The sequence below is a fragment of the Molothrus ater genome, chromosome 3 (genome assembly GCF_012460135.2).
Source record: "Molothrus ater isolate BHLD 08-10-18 breed brown headed cowbird chromosome 3, BPBGC_Mater_1.1, whole genome shotgun sequence".
NCBI classification, from domain to species: Eukaryota; Metazoa; Chordata; class Aves; order Passeriformes; family Icteridae; genus Molothrus; species Molothrus ater.
This window is the reverse complement of record NC_050480.2, coordinates 37,174,677-37,188,795: the sequence shown is the minus strand read 5'-3', so window position 1 is coordinate 37,188,795 and position 14,119 is coordinate 37,174,677. Positions and strand designations below refer to the sequence as shown.

The 14,119-nt window shown below is 36.8% G+C and overlaps 1 protein-coding gene across 1 annotated transcript in view; it reads left to right on the top strand.

Moving 5' to 3' along the window:
• Nucleotides 1–14,119, top strand: part of PRKN (parkin RBR E3 ubiquitin protein ligase) — a 673,569-nt gene that overhangs the window by 298,100 nt on the left and 361,350 nt on the right. The window lies entirely within an intron of this gene.

The window sequence follows — 14,119 nt, the reverse complement described above, 5'->3', positions numbered from 1 at the left end:
AATTTCCATGCCAGAGTGCACATCAGAACTTGAATATTGGGCTTTGTCCACAGGAGCAGGTTCTTCATGATGGCCACTTTGCAGTTTTTCTCCCACATCTTGTTGCTGTTGCTTCCTTTGTTTCTTAAAGTGACATCAGTTAAAAGACTAAGTAAAAAGGAGCATAAGTTTATCAAATTATTAATAGAGATTTTTCAAAACATTATTTATGTATACTTGTATCTTAATATGTATTAGATATTTATAGCATCTAATACTAAAGTCTTAGAGGTAATTCCTTCTCAGGAAAAAGCTTAGTTTGAGTGTTCCTTCAGGAGAGAGGTTTTGAAGGTAAGCTTGAATTTGCTACATATGAAAAGATTCAATTCATCAATGATTTGCAGATTGGAGCTACAGAAAATGCTTTTTCCAGAGTCGCTCACCTGCTCTGGTGTAACCTTCTCTTTGTCTTCCCTAACAAGACAGTTGTGTGTGGTATGTCCATACAGTTCCATAGGTGTCTCCTGCTTGACCATAGATGGTGCCAGAAAATATTTTTATCTAACTTTAGAAACCAAATGGTTGCTTTATGGGATTTATGGCTGAGTCCATGTGCAGCCAACAGAAACTGAGGTCTGGCAGCCTTTGATCTTCTGCTTCTTGGTGTGCACCTTGTTGTAGCAGTGTTTGAGCCCCCCAGGAATCACAGAGTGTCCTGGGCTGGAAGGGACCCCAAAGACCACGACCTTGGAAGTGGCAGGTGTTAGACATTCAAACGCTCTTCTCTTGGCAGTACGATTCCCAGTTTTGTCACCTATTGGCAGAATATACCTGACTGACTTGCTGCTGCCAACTTACAGCTTTTGCTATCCAGTGTATTTGTGAAAAAGGTAGTGAAATAATGACACTTTTGGCAACCCTGCCTCCTGAACTACAGCCCATTCCCTCATTGAATCAGTTCTTATTTTTTAAAAGCAGAAAATGAAACAAAATGCCATCTTTATGGAGAGAGAAGAAAAAAAAACACTGAGCATAATACTAAAATCAAATGCTGTGGCAAGCAACCAATACCCAGTCAACTAAGCCCCATGACTCCAGTTTCTGTCAACTCCTCTGGCAAGTTGCATACTTAGCAGAGCCAAGGATCAGTGTCATCTTTCAGCAAGGCATCACTGAACAAATTTCGGAAGACACCCTATATTAGACAGACATGCAGCTTGAGACAACCTGGACTACAGGCATGAGGCTGTTAGTGGAGAAATGTGCTGTTCTTTTATTTCCAAACTGACACATTTTCCATTTATCACCTACAAACCACTCAATCCAACAGTTCAGTCAGAACTGAAGCAGACGGAGGTGCATGAACACTCCTAATTTTTATGATTTTTCAACCAGAATTTCCAGCAATATCAATCTAGTCAAGAAAAACTAAGCACTTGAGTGCATTTAACTTCTTATTTTACCTAACTATCCAGTAGGTAGGTAACCCTGAATCAGATATTTGAATTGATGGCTTGTTGAGATCCTCTAGTTGCTGAAAGACATCTTTCTTGTGTTTTGGGATGGTTTGTTTTTCTTTGGCCTCAATCACTGTGAAAACACATGTTTACTTTCTGGGAAATCTTCCATTTCAAAGGCTTAAATCACTAAGATTTTTGGTTTGTGTCTTGTTCCAAGTGGGAAATAATAGAGATCCCAAAGTATTTCCAAGGATTTACTGTTCTTTTCTGCTCTGGTAAAATAGACTAACTGTTGGAACAGAATGAAAATAACCTTAACTAAATCATGGGTTAAAAACTCTAGGCTTTTCCTGCCTGTTACAATCTTTGGAAGATTGGGTCACGTTTTATCATTAACTACTTATTTTTATATTTGTGGAGTTATGTCTCTTAAATAGCTCCACAGTGTGTGTGCTTCTTTACCATGATATGCAATGAAGAAGCTTTAAGACTGTTGGTTGTAAGTTATCAACAAACTGCAAATACCGTTTAAGGGGAAAAAAAAATACTCCATTATTTCTCTCCCGAGATGTTTCAGTTAAAATTTGATTTTTTGTCAATTTTCAATTTTTTTAAGCACCAATTTGCAACATAAAAAAACACAAGGTAATGTGTTTTCCCCCAAAATATGAGTTCATATGTATTTTGGTATGAAATTAGTCTCTTGACAAAACAACAGACTTTAATTCTTTTGGTTGCAAAAATGTAAATAAAATAATTGACTATATGAGCAAATAATGAGAATCAAATTTCATTTCAGTTAAATAAAATTTCTAATGATTTGTAGAAGATATAATGATTATCTTAATGTTAAGTGCACTGTGATTCAATATGTGCTCCCAAGCAGAGGTCACTGTGGGGTTTTTCACTATAATTACAGTCTATCAGAATCAGTCTGAACTTCTACAGCTTCAAAAAGATGAAACTCCTGTGAACACTTATGTTGCTGCAATTGTAGAAAAGCCACTTTTATAACAAACTTTAACTACATTAATTCAAAAATGGAAGAGTCAACTTTAGCTGTTTTAAATGTGGATTGAAATCAATCTTTCAAACAGTTTCACAAATTAGGACCATTCATTAAATTAAAGAGAACCTTGTACTTTTGGTGTCTGTCTCAAAACAGTTTCAGCCAGAAACATTGTATATAGCTATACAGGTGTGCTTGGAAACAGGTGTGGTTCTATGAACTTACAGATGCTCTTCTTATAAGGGTGTTTTTGTTACTGCCTAGAACAGAATGATTTAGGTTGGAAAAATCCTTTAAGATAATCAAGTCCAACTGTTAACCTAGCACTGCCAAGACCATCACTAAAACAGGTCCCAAGTGTATGTGATATAATTTTTGAGGATTCATGCTCATCTTCACAAGTGACCAGAATACATGTAATACTAAGCTTTTTATTTAGCCTTTCTTTATTCAAATGAAATATTACTGAAGGAGTGTTCTTGTTAGACTTTTACAGTTGTCTCTCAGACAAAATATTTTCTGTTTATCATCCATTGAAGTGAATTTTTGATTAAGGACTTTTTCTACTCGTGTATGCAAAAATGCTATTATATTTGCTTCCTCATGTAGGCTCGTGCTTTTTAAAAGTCATCAAGAACCACAGAAATAATGTGTCTTTTCATGGTGAGACAGAGCTTAATACCACCATAAACCACTGAAGTGGTGATTTCATAGGAATCAGCGCCACATTAGTTCCTTATTCCAGTGAATATGCATCAGTTTCTGAAAGACATTGCCATGTCCCCAAGTCAAAATGTAAGGCAAACCTTTTTGAACTTTAGAAACCTGTGGAAAAAGTATTAACGTTCTGCATGTGTTCTTGGGATTCTCATTTGATGTGCAAAAAAGAGTTGCTGTAGATTTGAAAATCTCAGAAATAATGGAAGGGTTAAAGAGGATTATAGGTCAGATATGGCTTAAGCTATTGGGAATAGGAAAAATGAAAATCTCTGTAATAGAAATAGAAATGTACTTCTCTTCCCGTTTGATATATATCACTACTGTTACCTTGAATTCTTTGTTTCTGATGAAGACTGCATCAGCTATCATCACAACTGAATAGCATTTTTATCTCTGCTCCAGTTACTGAAACATGCTAGGATTCAACAAACCATTTCTAAAACAAGCACCAGGACTTCTGTGAACTTTTGGAAGCATCTCTAAGTACTGGATTTTCTTAAATATCAGTACACCCTTCTTATCAAACTCTATAGTAATCTCCTTTGCCCAAGGCAAAGATTTATATTCCAAGTTTGGTCACTTTTTTTTTAATGTTTAGTATTGGCCATTATATGTAATTTTAAATAGTTCAATTCAACTCTACAATAGTCTCACTGTTGTAGGGTATGTTTGAGAGCAAAGAGATTGCCATAGGAAGTATGTTTGGTTTAATTATGCAGATTTTCTTCTTATATTATTATAAGTATATATTATAATTATATATATTATAATTATATTTTCTTATTGTATTATTATAATTATGTAGAGTTTCTTATTATCATTCTTATTGTGTGATTTTTGAATCTTGCAATTTAATATTTACTATATTGAAATTTTTAAACATTTCTCATACTTTTCCTTCCCTGCTTGTTCATTGTCATTAGGTTTGGCACTGAGAGCAGCAATATTATGTGTTCCTTTCATAACAGCAATATTATGTGTTCCTTTCATGTGTTCCACAGGGAACCTGAGCTCATCTGAAATAGTTTGGACTAATAAATCAAGGGAACAGTGTTCAGCTTGTATGCTTTAAATACACAGCTTACCAAATGATTTTTTTTCTTTCAAGTGTCTAAAGCTATTCTTTTCAAACACCACTGTTCAGATGAAATGTTTCATTTTTCATCTCATTTTTCTTTGATTAGCTCAGACCTCAGTTTCAGTTGAGAACAGAAATAAATCCTGTAGCAGTTAAAGTATCACAAGCAAAGTAGTAAATTTAATGATGTTATCAAAATATGAATATAGTAAAGGACTATCATATCATTATAGGAAAGATCTGATACATTTATTTTTTATTCTCTGTATACAATGATTATTGTTGAAGGTACTATGTCTGTCCATCTCTGGAGCCATTATAATATTTCAATGTCATAATATTACTATGAGTAATTTTTAAAATTCTGGAATGTTTCTTAATACTAAGAAGCCTCTTGACTTTGCATTTTTAATTTATTTCAGTGCCATCCATGTTAGTTTGCTTTATGCAGAAGAGAGTGGTCCAGATAATATATGCTATTCAAAAAAAATCACAATTAGTATGATGGAGTAGGAGTGCTAATTAAAATACCAGATAGTCTTCAGAAATATTAAATTGATGCAAGGATTCTTATCACAGAATGATTTAAGTTGGAAAAGACTTCCAAGATCATTCAGTCTTACCTTTGACCAATCACTGCCTTGTCAACTAGGCCACAGCACTAAGTGCCACAACAATCTGCCTCCAATGCTTAACAACCCCTTCTGTGAAGGAATTCTTCCCAATGTCCAACTTGAGCTGCCTCTGGCACAGCTTGAGGCTATGTTCCCTTGTCCTGTCACCAGTTGCCTGGGAGAAGGGGCTGACCCCCACCTGGCTTCAACATCCTTTCAGGAAATTGTAGAGAGAATGCAGTTACCCCGAGCCCTTTCTTCAGGCTAAACAATCTCAGTTCCCTCAGCCATTGTGACACCTTCTTTATCCAGTCTTCATAAAATTCTAGTAGGGCAGTGGTTGGAAGGCACTGCTCATCTTGTTCCAGCCCCCTCACTGTGGGCAGGGACACCTTCCACTGGACCAAGGTTGCTCAAAGCCTCATCCAAGCTAGCCTTGAACACTTCCAGGGATGGAGTATCCACAGATTCTTGGGGCAACCTCTGCCAGTTCCTCACCACCCTCACAGTGAAGAATTTGTTCCTAATTTCTAAACTAAACCTACGCTCTCTCAGTTTATGTGTTCTGTCACTACATTCCCTTGTGTAAAGTCCCTTTTCAGCCTTCTTGTAGGCCTCCTTCATGAGCTGGAAGGCTGCTCTAATGACACCCCAGAGCCTTCTCTTCTTCAGGCTGAGCAATTCCCAGTTTCTCAGCTTGTCTTCATAGGAGAGGTGCTCCAGGTACTGATCATTTTACTGTCTCTGCACTGGATCTGCTCCAACAATCCATGACCTTCCTGTTCTGGGGTCCTGTGCAGTGCTCTGAGTGGGGTATCACGAAGGCAGAGTAGAGGGGGAGAATCTTCTTTTGGCCATGCTACTTAGGATGCTGCCCAGCATAAGGGTGGCTTTTTGGATTGTGAGCACATACTGCAGGGTTATCTTCTCATCTGCCAAGTTCTTCTCACCAGGGCTGTTCTCAATCCATTCTTCCAACCTGTGCTTGTACTTGGCATTGCAAAGTGTAGGATCTTGCGCCTGGCCTTGTTAATGAGGTGCACATGGGCTCCCTTTGTCAAGCCTGACGTGTCCCCTCTGGATGACATCCCTTTCCTCCAGCCTATCAACAGTGTCACACGATTTGGTGTCACCAGCAAGCTTGCTAAAGGTGTGCTCAATCCCACAGTCCATGTTGCCAGTAAAGATGTTAAATAGTGCCAGTCCCAGTGCCAATCTGTGAGGAAAGCCACTCAGCACTGGTCTCCACTTGGGCATTGAGACATCAAACACAATTCTTTGAGTGCAACCATGCAGCCAATTCCTTATCCACTGAGTGGTCCATCCATCAGATCCATGCCTCTCTAGTAAAGAGACATGGATGTTGTGTGTGAAAGCATCAAATGTTCTGCATAGGTCCACGTAGCTGACATCGGTTACTCCTCCCTAACCCACCACCACTGTGGCCTCTTCACAGAAGGCCACCAAATTTGTCAGGCACAATTTTCCCTTGGTGAAGGCATGTTGACTTTCATCAATCACCTTATTTTCCATGTGCCTTAGTATAGTTTCCAGCAAGATCCACTCCCTAACCCTGCTGGGAGCAGGGGTGTGACTGACTGGCCTGCAGTTCATTTTTTTCTTTTTAAAAATGGGGGTTGTATTTGCCCTTGTCCAGTCAGTGAGAGCTTCAATGGGCTACCATGACTTCTCAAATAAGATGCATAATGTCTTAGAATCTTCATTCACCTGAGGACCCATGGATGCATCTCATCAGGTCCCATGGACTTGTGCAACTTCAGGTTCCTTAGATGATCTCAGATCTGATATCCCTCAGTGGGTAGTTCTTCATTCTCCCAATCCTTACCTTTGCCTTCTGTGATTTGGGTAGGGTGGCTGGAGCCTTACCAGTGAAGACAAAATTAGTCCTTGAGTCCTCATTGTTTTCCATAAATGAGATACTCTCTTAAGAGGAGATTCAAATAGGATACAAGACAAATTTGAGGGTCTTTCATATTTACCAGATTGTCTGACCATTGCTTTTACTATTTAAGAACTGTTTTATTTTTTTATGCCCAGTACTGTGGCAAGTAAAAGGATTAAAATGTAAATGCAAGTTGAGTAACAAGCAGAGCAGACCCATTGTTGTAATTTTTCTTTTATATGGTGTGATACAAGGAGAGCAAGCAAACCATTTCAGAGGTTTTTTTTAATTTATTTTTAACGCTGTTTCTCTTAATAAACCTATTCTTTCACCAAATGCAATAAAACCATGGCACAGTAGTAGTGATACCACTGGTGCAAACCACAAGAATGATACACTCTCTCTGTGTGTTGATGTCCAGCTGTTTAATTAGACTAATTTAACTATGACGTTATCCTGAGGTTTCCAGTTTGGCTGATCATCTACCAAAAATCTCAGTCTTTTCAAGTTGCTGCCTCACTGGACTGCATGTCCCTTACTTCTTAGGGTGTGACTTGAATTCTGGCTGTTTTAAAATGCTATATCATGTTTTTGATCTCAGATGAGCTGTTTATGTGGTTTTGTCAGTGACTTTTAGGTTTCATTGCTCCCACTCCCTCAGATTTTGGGCCATCTGTAATATTTATGGGTAATTACTTTATGCCTTCATCCAAATCATTAAAAAATGTTTTGAATAGCATAGGGCTAGGAGATGATCACTGCAAGTCACCTTGAAAAACAGACATTGGATGATTCACTGTGGGAAATTACATTTTGAAACATATCAGTTAAATGTCTCTAACATTGGTCTCATAGTGTTCTAGTTTCCTAATCAAAATGTCAGTGCTGTATCAAATGCTACATATAAATGTGGGTAAATTCCCATATCACTATTATGATGTTCTGCTAAGTTTGTAATCTCATATAAGTGTCAGGTTAGTTTGACAGAGTTGGGTTACCATAATCCACATTGATTGGCATTAATTACAGATCCCTCTTTTATTAATCAAGCACCATATTAGCTATGTGTTGTATGTAGGGCTGGTGTCAGGTTTCCATGCTGATAATTGCCTAGATTACCTCATATAAAGTTGCCCTGAATGGTGACATGATGTGGTTGTGTTCCTGTAAAGCTCTGTATTTTAAACCCTCTCCGCATGTGGGTGGGTTTTTTTAGCCATCAGTGCATTTTCTGAGGAGTCAAAAAGAGATGAATACTACTGAAAACACCACCTTGCGACTTTGGAATAACCTGTGAAAGTACTGTGCTTGTATTTTGCTGATTTTGGTTAGGTCTTTAAATTGATATACTTAATAGCAAAGAGAGATTAAAAATATTTACTTCAAATGCTTGATTGTGAAGAAAGACACACAGCAGGTGATTTACCATGGTATTTAAACATGGTAATACTGCAGTATTTAAATATTTTAAACAAAACATTGTTTTTTAATATGTTTTGAGGTTCTTTCCATTCTTGCTTCAATTATATCAACTCTACATTTCTTCTCAGATTCTTCTTTAGGAAACCATAACTAGATTTCTTTTACAGTTATTCTCAAAGTAACCTCATTCTGGAGTAGATCAATTTTGCCTTTATAAAGAAATTCTATTATTCTACTTCTCAGTTCAGGAAAATCAATGATAGGTGAAAAACTGAATTATAAAATAGAATTAATTCTATACAGGGACAGAAAGCTAAATAATTTATCTTGAAATATAAGTTAAAGCTTTTATAATTAAGATTTGTCCACTTTTTTTTTTTTAATGAATACTTATTCACTCCTCATCAGTGTAAACACAATTATTTCTACAGTATATTGACTGGTTTTTTTGTGGGCCACAGTTTGTGTCTGTATCAAAACCCATCATTAGCACTCATAACAGGTATGATTTAGATCAGTTGATGATATTTATTAATTATATTTTTTCTTATTTTTTTCCACCATAAAAGTCTTAAAACTGAGACAAGGCAGCTCTTTGGACCTGTTTGTCAGTTTTCACATCTCACCAATAATTAAAAATTGCTAATAGTTTTTCTGAGCTGAAATCTTCATACACATTCTGGCAAACCCAAAGGAACTCAGTTATTTTTGCTCTGTACTGAATGGTCTCAGGAAATTTAGTTCATCTTTCCTGTATTGATACCACCATTTTTATTTGCGTGTGTGGAAATGCCATAATTTTGTAAAAGATGGAACAAAAAATGTTGAACATTATAATGCTTTTGTCCAAACAAATCCTTTGCTCTTTTGGGTGTCATTCTTCAGTTGTTAACACTGACAAATAGAGAAGAACACCACCAATATCTCTGTTGCTTGTTTTGTTTTTGCACCTGTAGCTCCATTCCAGAAAACCTTAGCCTGAAAACATGAGCATTAAGAATGCTTTCAGTGTTTTATTTCGTCTTATATGAGCAATTTATGTGATTGTGCTCAGCTGCTAGGTTCTCATTGCCCTTCACAACTGCCTTTTAAAAATAAGCAGTTGTTTTGAACAGAACTTGGCATTTTCATCATTGATAGTGCTCTTGAAAAATTCTTCAGATAGTGTAGAGGCTTCATCATTTGACGAGAGGCAGTTTCAGGTGAGTTGAAAATTTGTCCTGTAGTAGGAAAATTTGTCCTGTAGTAGGAATCCAAAACCATTGGAAAGACTGATAACTGTGTACTAACAAGCCAACAGCTTTTCTTCAATTTGTTTGATGCCTCTGGTTTCACTGAAAGATAATTTTATAAATTATCATTTCTTTATCCTCCATGAGACTGTCAGTATCAAGGGTCCGGTGTTGGAGACAGTGAGCAGAACACAGCTTGTGTTCATCTGACCAAATCCTGGATCATTCTTGTAATAATCCCTTTGACTCTGCTGAAAGGTAGATTTTGTATTTGCAAAACAAAATGGAACATAAATTCACCTTTAATGTTTTAAAGGTATTTTACTTCTAGAAATGTCTAAAAAACATGCTGATGATGCACTGCAGCAAGGAACTTATTCTGTACTCATGCTGTGTTGGCTGTCATAAAAACTTAATATTGTATGATTATAATATCCTATTTCAGCCTGTTGCAGTATCCTTTTCCTGTTATTGTAATCTTCAAATCAACCTCAGGGAGATTCCTCTTTGCCCATTACATAATTAAACTTCAGCTCACACTACCATGATACAGTGTGGAAGTTGCAATGTGTTCAAAAAGCGACAAACTAATGGAAGAAATATCCATTGAGAACTATTAAAGGTGAACAGACTCCTTCTGGTTTGTGAAGTCTCGGAACAACAAATTGCTGGAGATTAGGAACAGGTTTTTGGCAAATACTATTTTCAATTTTTTATTGTTTTTCCCACGCATTCTAGACATCTACTGTTAACTTCCTGCTAAAGACAAGATCTTAGGCTGAATGGACTGCTCTGTGATTTCATGTGGTGAAATGTGTGTAACCAACAGTTCTCTTATGGAAAGGGTTATCATCAGATTGAGAGAGAAAGGATAAATATGACCAATATATTTCGTATAATCCATGTAATTTTTTTTCAATTTACATTCATCCATCTATCCCAAGTCTTAGCTACACCTAGCATGAACACAATAGGCGGGTGGAATCTGAATTCAGTGTGTTGTATTCTGCTGCCATGGGAAGGAGGTGTGAGAGACTGTCACTGGCATGTATTGTTGCCATTATATGGTCTCGAGCCTCGTAGTGAGAGCAGTGTTACAGTTATTCTACTTTTGTTAAAGGTTGACCAAGTTGTTTCCATGTATTATTTGAAGGCCATTATACCATTCATGTTTTTTTCTATTAAAGTTTTAGGAAACATGTGGGGTATTTGGGGACCTGAACAAATTGGGAAGCAGCAATTGAAAACTATGGACAAAACAGAATTATATGAAAGCCAAAGAAAGGAAGTCAAGAAGACCCAGTAGAGTCAGATCCAAACCCTAACATCATATTTGCTCTGTCACTTGTTTCACAAATCAGACCTACATTTTCTTTAAAAGGAAGCTTGTTTAATACATATTTTTGCAAGTACTCTGTCAATGTGTCTAACGTGTTCAGGGACAGTTTTTTATAATTGAATGGATTTCAGTAACACTTTGAGTCTTTTGTTGCTCACTGCATGACATTTAAGCAGTATGTTACTGTCTGCAGCAGTTGCAAATTCATTGCTGATGATTGAAGCCTTGGCTTTCCATTCAAGCATGCAACATGTTCCTGCAATCATCTATCAGCAATCTAATCAGATGGAGGTGATTTTCTTAGGGTACAGTATGGTTACAGAAGAGTCTCTCCTCAAATGTCAGGTAGCATTTACAATGCAAGAACACAATTTCTTCATTCAGATGTGGCAAGTACTGTTACTGATTGTTTAATAACTGTGTCAATTTGCCGGCTGACACACTATATGAGACATTCTGTTAGATCTAAAAGCTGCCGTAAAATTTACCTTGGCATTAAATCTGTTTCCCACCTATAGTTTTCATGCTTAATGTTCTGGTCTGGGATTCTAAAATGTAAAGGCATTAGATTTTGATTAACAATTGTCTACTATATTTTTGGTCTAGCCGTTTCTAAGAAATTGTGCCTGTAAATAATTTATGACCAGTTTGTAAACTTGAATTTGTGTCGTCTGCGTCTGTGCATGCACCTTACGAAATTAGCTGATTTTTTACAAATCAGAACTGAATTTAGAATAGGCATGCACTGTTTATAGGATGTGGTGGTGGGAGATAATGCAGTCAATGGCAGTACTTGTGAGCTTCTCTCACTAGGGGCTGCAAGGTAATTCAGATTGGAACTGCTGCAACACATTATGGGCTCTGTCTCTCATGGTTCATGCTAATGTGATGGGTAATTATCAAATAGCTGCTGTCAGAAAGGCCTGAATTCTCACAGTACAGCTACCTGGGGCAAGGCCTGCGGGGTTGTATTCAGTTTACAATATGTATTTCTAGCTCAGAGAAGTCAAGTATAAGGCAAATTTATGTTTTGAGTACGGAACGCTTACATTGTAATAACAAATGTTTTCTGGATTCTTTCTTCTGCCTTAATGGCCTAACTCAGAAAGATACTTAGAATGTATACCCAGCTTTAAATATGGAAATACTCTGCTGAGGTTAACAATGCTCTATGTTTTAAGTATCTGCCCCATTTGAGACATCAGTTTGAATGTGTAAATAATTGATTGGATAAATACATAAAAATCCTTCAGTGAAGGTCTTGCAATTGTCATTAGAAATATGCAGTATTTTGGCCTCTTTTCTGAGAATATGCTCAGAAGTGAAGTATTTCTGTGAGGGCTAGAACGTAAGAAAATAATGATAATGCAGAAGGTAGTCTCACACCTGAGAAGTTGCAGCTGTACTGATTACCAAAGTTTAGGAACAGGCCTGCCCTTAATAGGCCACAGCTGTGTCCAAGAAGAAAAGTGCTACGGAAGAGTGGGTTAGCTGGTGAGAAATCACCAAGAAGGTATGGAACTTTTGCAATAAGATGACAACGTATTTCCCTTGCTTTAGCACAATGAATGGTTAGAAACATGTGGCTAAAAAAACCCAAGAACTTTTTAAGAATGTGTTATCCACAGTTTTTGACAGTAAGGATTGTAACATTTCGCTTTCAAATAGTTTTGAAATACTGTGTTTCATGGTACTTACATCTCCTGTTTGGTTGTACTGTACATCATGGCAGCTCTTTGGGACTTTGGTAAATGTTTGGGGCATTCCAAAATGAAATGTATGAGTTTTTCCACTATGGCACTTAAATGTATGTGGGCAAACTAAATGTGTTTATTAATTGTTCTTAGAAGCTACAGATGGTTAAACTGCTGCCAGGAAATGAGGGAAAGAATGTTCTAGTGAAAAGTATTTTCCTTCCATTTGATGCATAAACCTGCTTCACTCTCCTGCTACCCCACCATTGCAACATCAGAAATGGCACAGAATTCTTCAAGTTCCATCAGAGGGTTCTCTAGTCATCTGCTGCACAGAAGAAATGGATGTTTCTAGGGCTTATGGACTAATTACTAAGTAACTTTTCACCAAACACAGCTGTTACAGTGCTATTAGGAGGAGCTGTAATTGTGTATATCTCATTCTTTACAAACAAAAATATTAGCCCCACGTTAATTTGAGTTTTTAAATGGGGAAAAGTAATGAAATTTGCTGTGGAGATGCCTATTAAAGGTGCTATGACTTTTATGTGTGTTAGAGGTGGCACCCACAAACAAATTGATTTCTGGAAGCTTATTCTTAAATACTGGTAGGCAGTAGTGCATTGCTTGCAGGATCACTAACTTGTCAAGAAGGATTTGTTGTGATAACTTAATTCTTGTAATTTACAGATTTTGCTGGAGCATTTGTGTTCTGTGAGAATCTTTTAACCTTTTTTATTTAGCTCAAAGAAACCTGACCTAATAAATTTGTACAGTTTATTTAAACTTTGATTTAAAGTATTTTGTTTTCTAAGTAACTGTAAAAGTCATAAGTACTCCTGGAAAATATATAGTAATAAATATACTGCAAAGTATGTGAACAAGAGAAGAGCTATGATGGAAAACATTTCATCCATATTATCTTCTCCCCTCACCCCACAAAAAAAAACCCTAACCAACCATCCAAAAAAAAGCATCCACAGTTAAAGTGATAAAAATTGCAAGGTTGAAAACTCTTAAAATCAAATAAACGACATACATTAACATAATATTTACAGCTGTATTTAAAGTAACACTATCTCCTCTGTTAATTTTTTTTTAGAGATTATAAAAATGTCATATACATCAGATACTGAGTTAATTTTGAATATTTTAGCTAGCATCTTAGAACATACTTTGAATGACTTATAGAATGGTTTGGGTTGGAAGGGATCTTAAAGATTGTCTAGTTCCAACTTCCTGCCATGAGCAGAGCTACCTTGAAGGCCTGTTTCTCAACTTGGTTTTGAGAAAGCTCCTGTGACTTGGAGAAGATCAGAATGAACAGTGTGGGTTACCTAGGAGATGGCATACTGTAGCAACAACATTTATTGTTCTGTATTAATTTTTTGCTTATTTTTCATGCATCTAGAGAAGGTTAGATTGTTTTTCGTAGCATTAGGACTGACTTGCTGCCTGCCCAGTTTTGGCCCATGATGTTTTAGGGTGCCTGTAGGGAATCTCAGTTACAGCCTGGTTCAGGTTTATAGATGGATGACAATTACACAGCTAGAACTCTTTCAGTTTCATGAAAACATTGGTATGTTACATCTGTGGTATCCTACTGTCCATGGATTTCTTTTCTCTCTAATTATGTTCAAGAGCAAGGGAAACACCCATTGGAAAAATT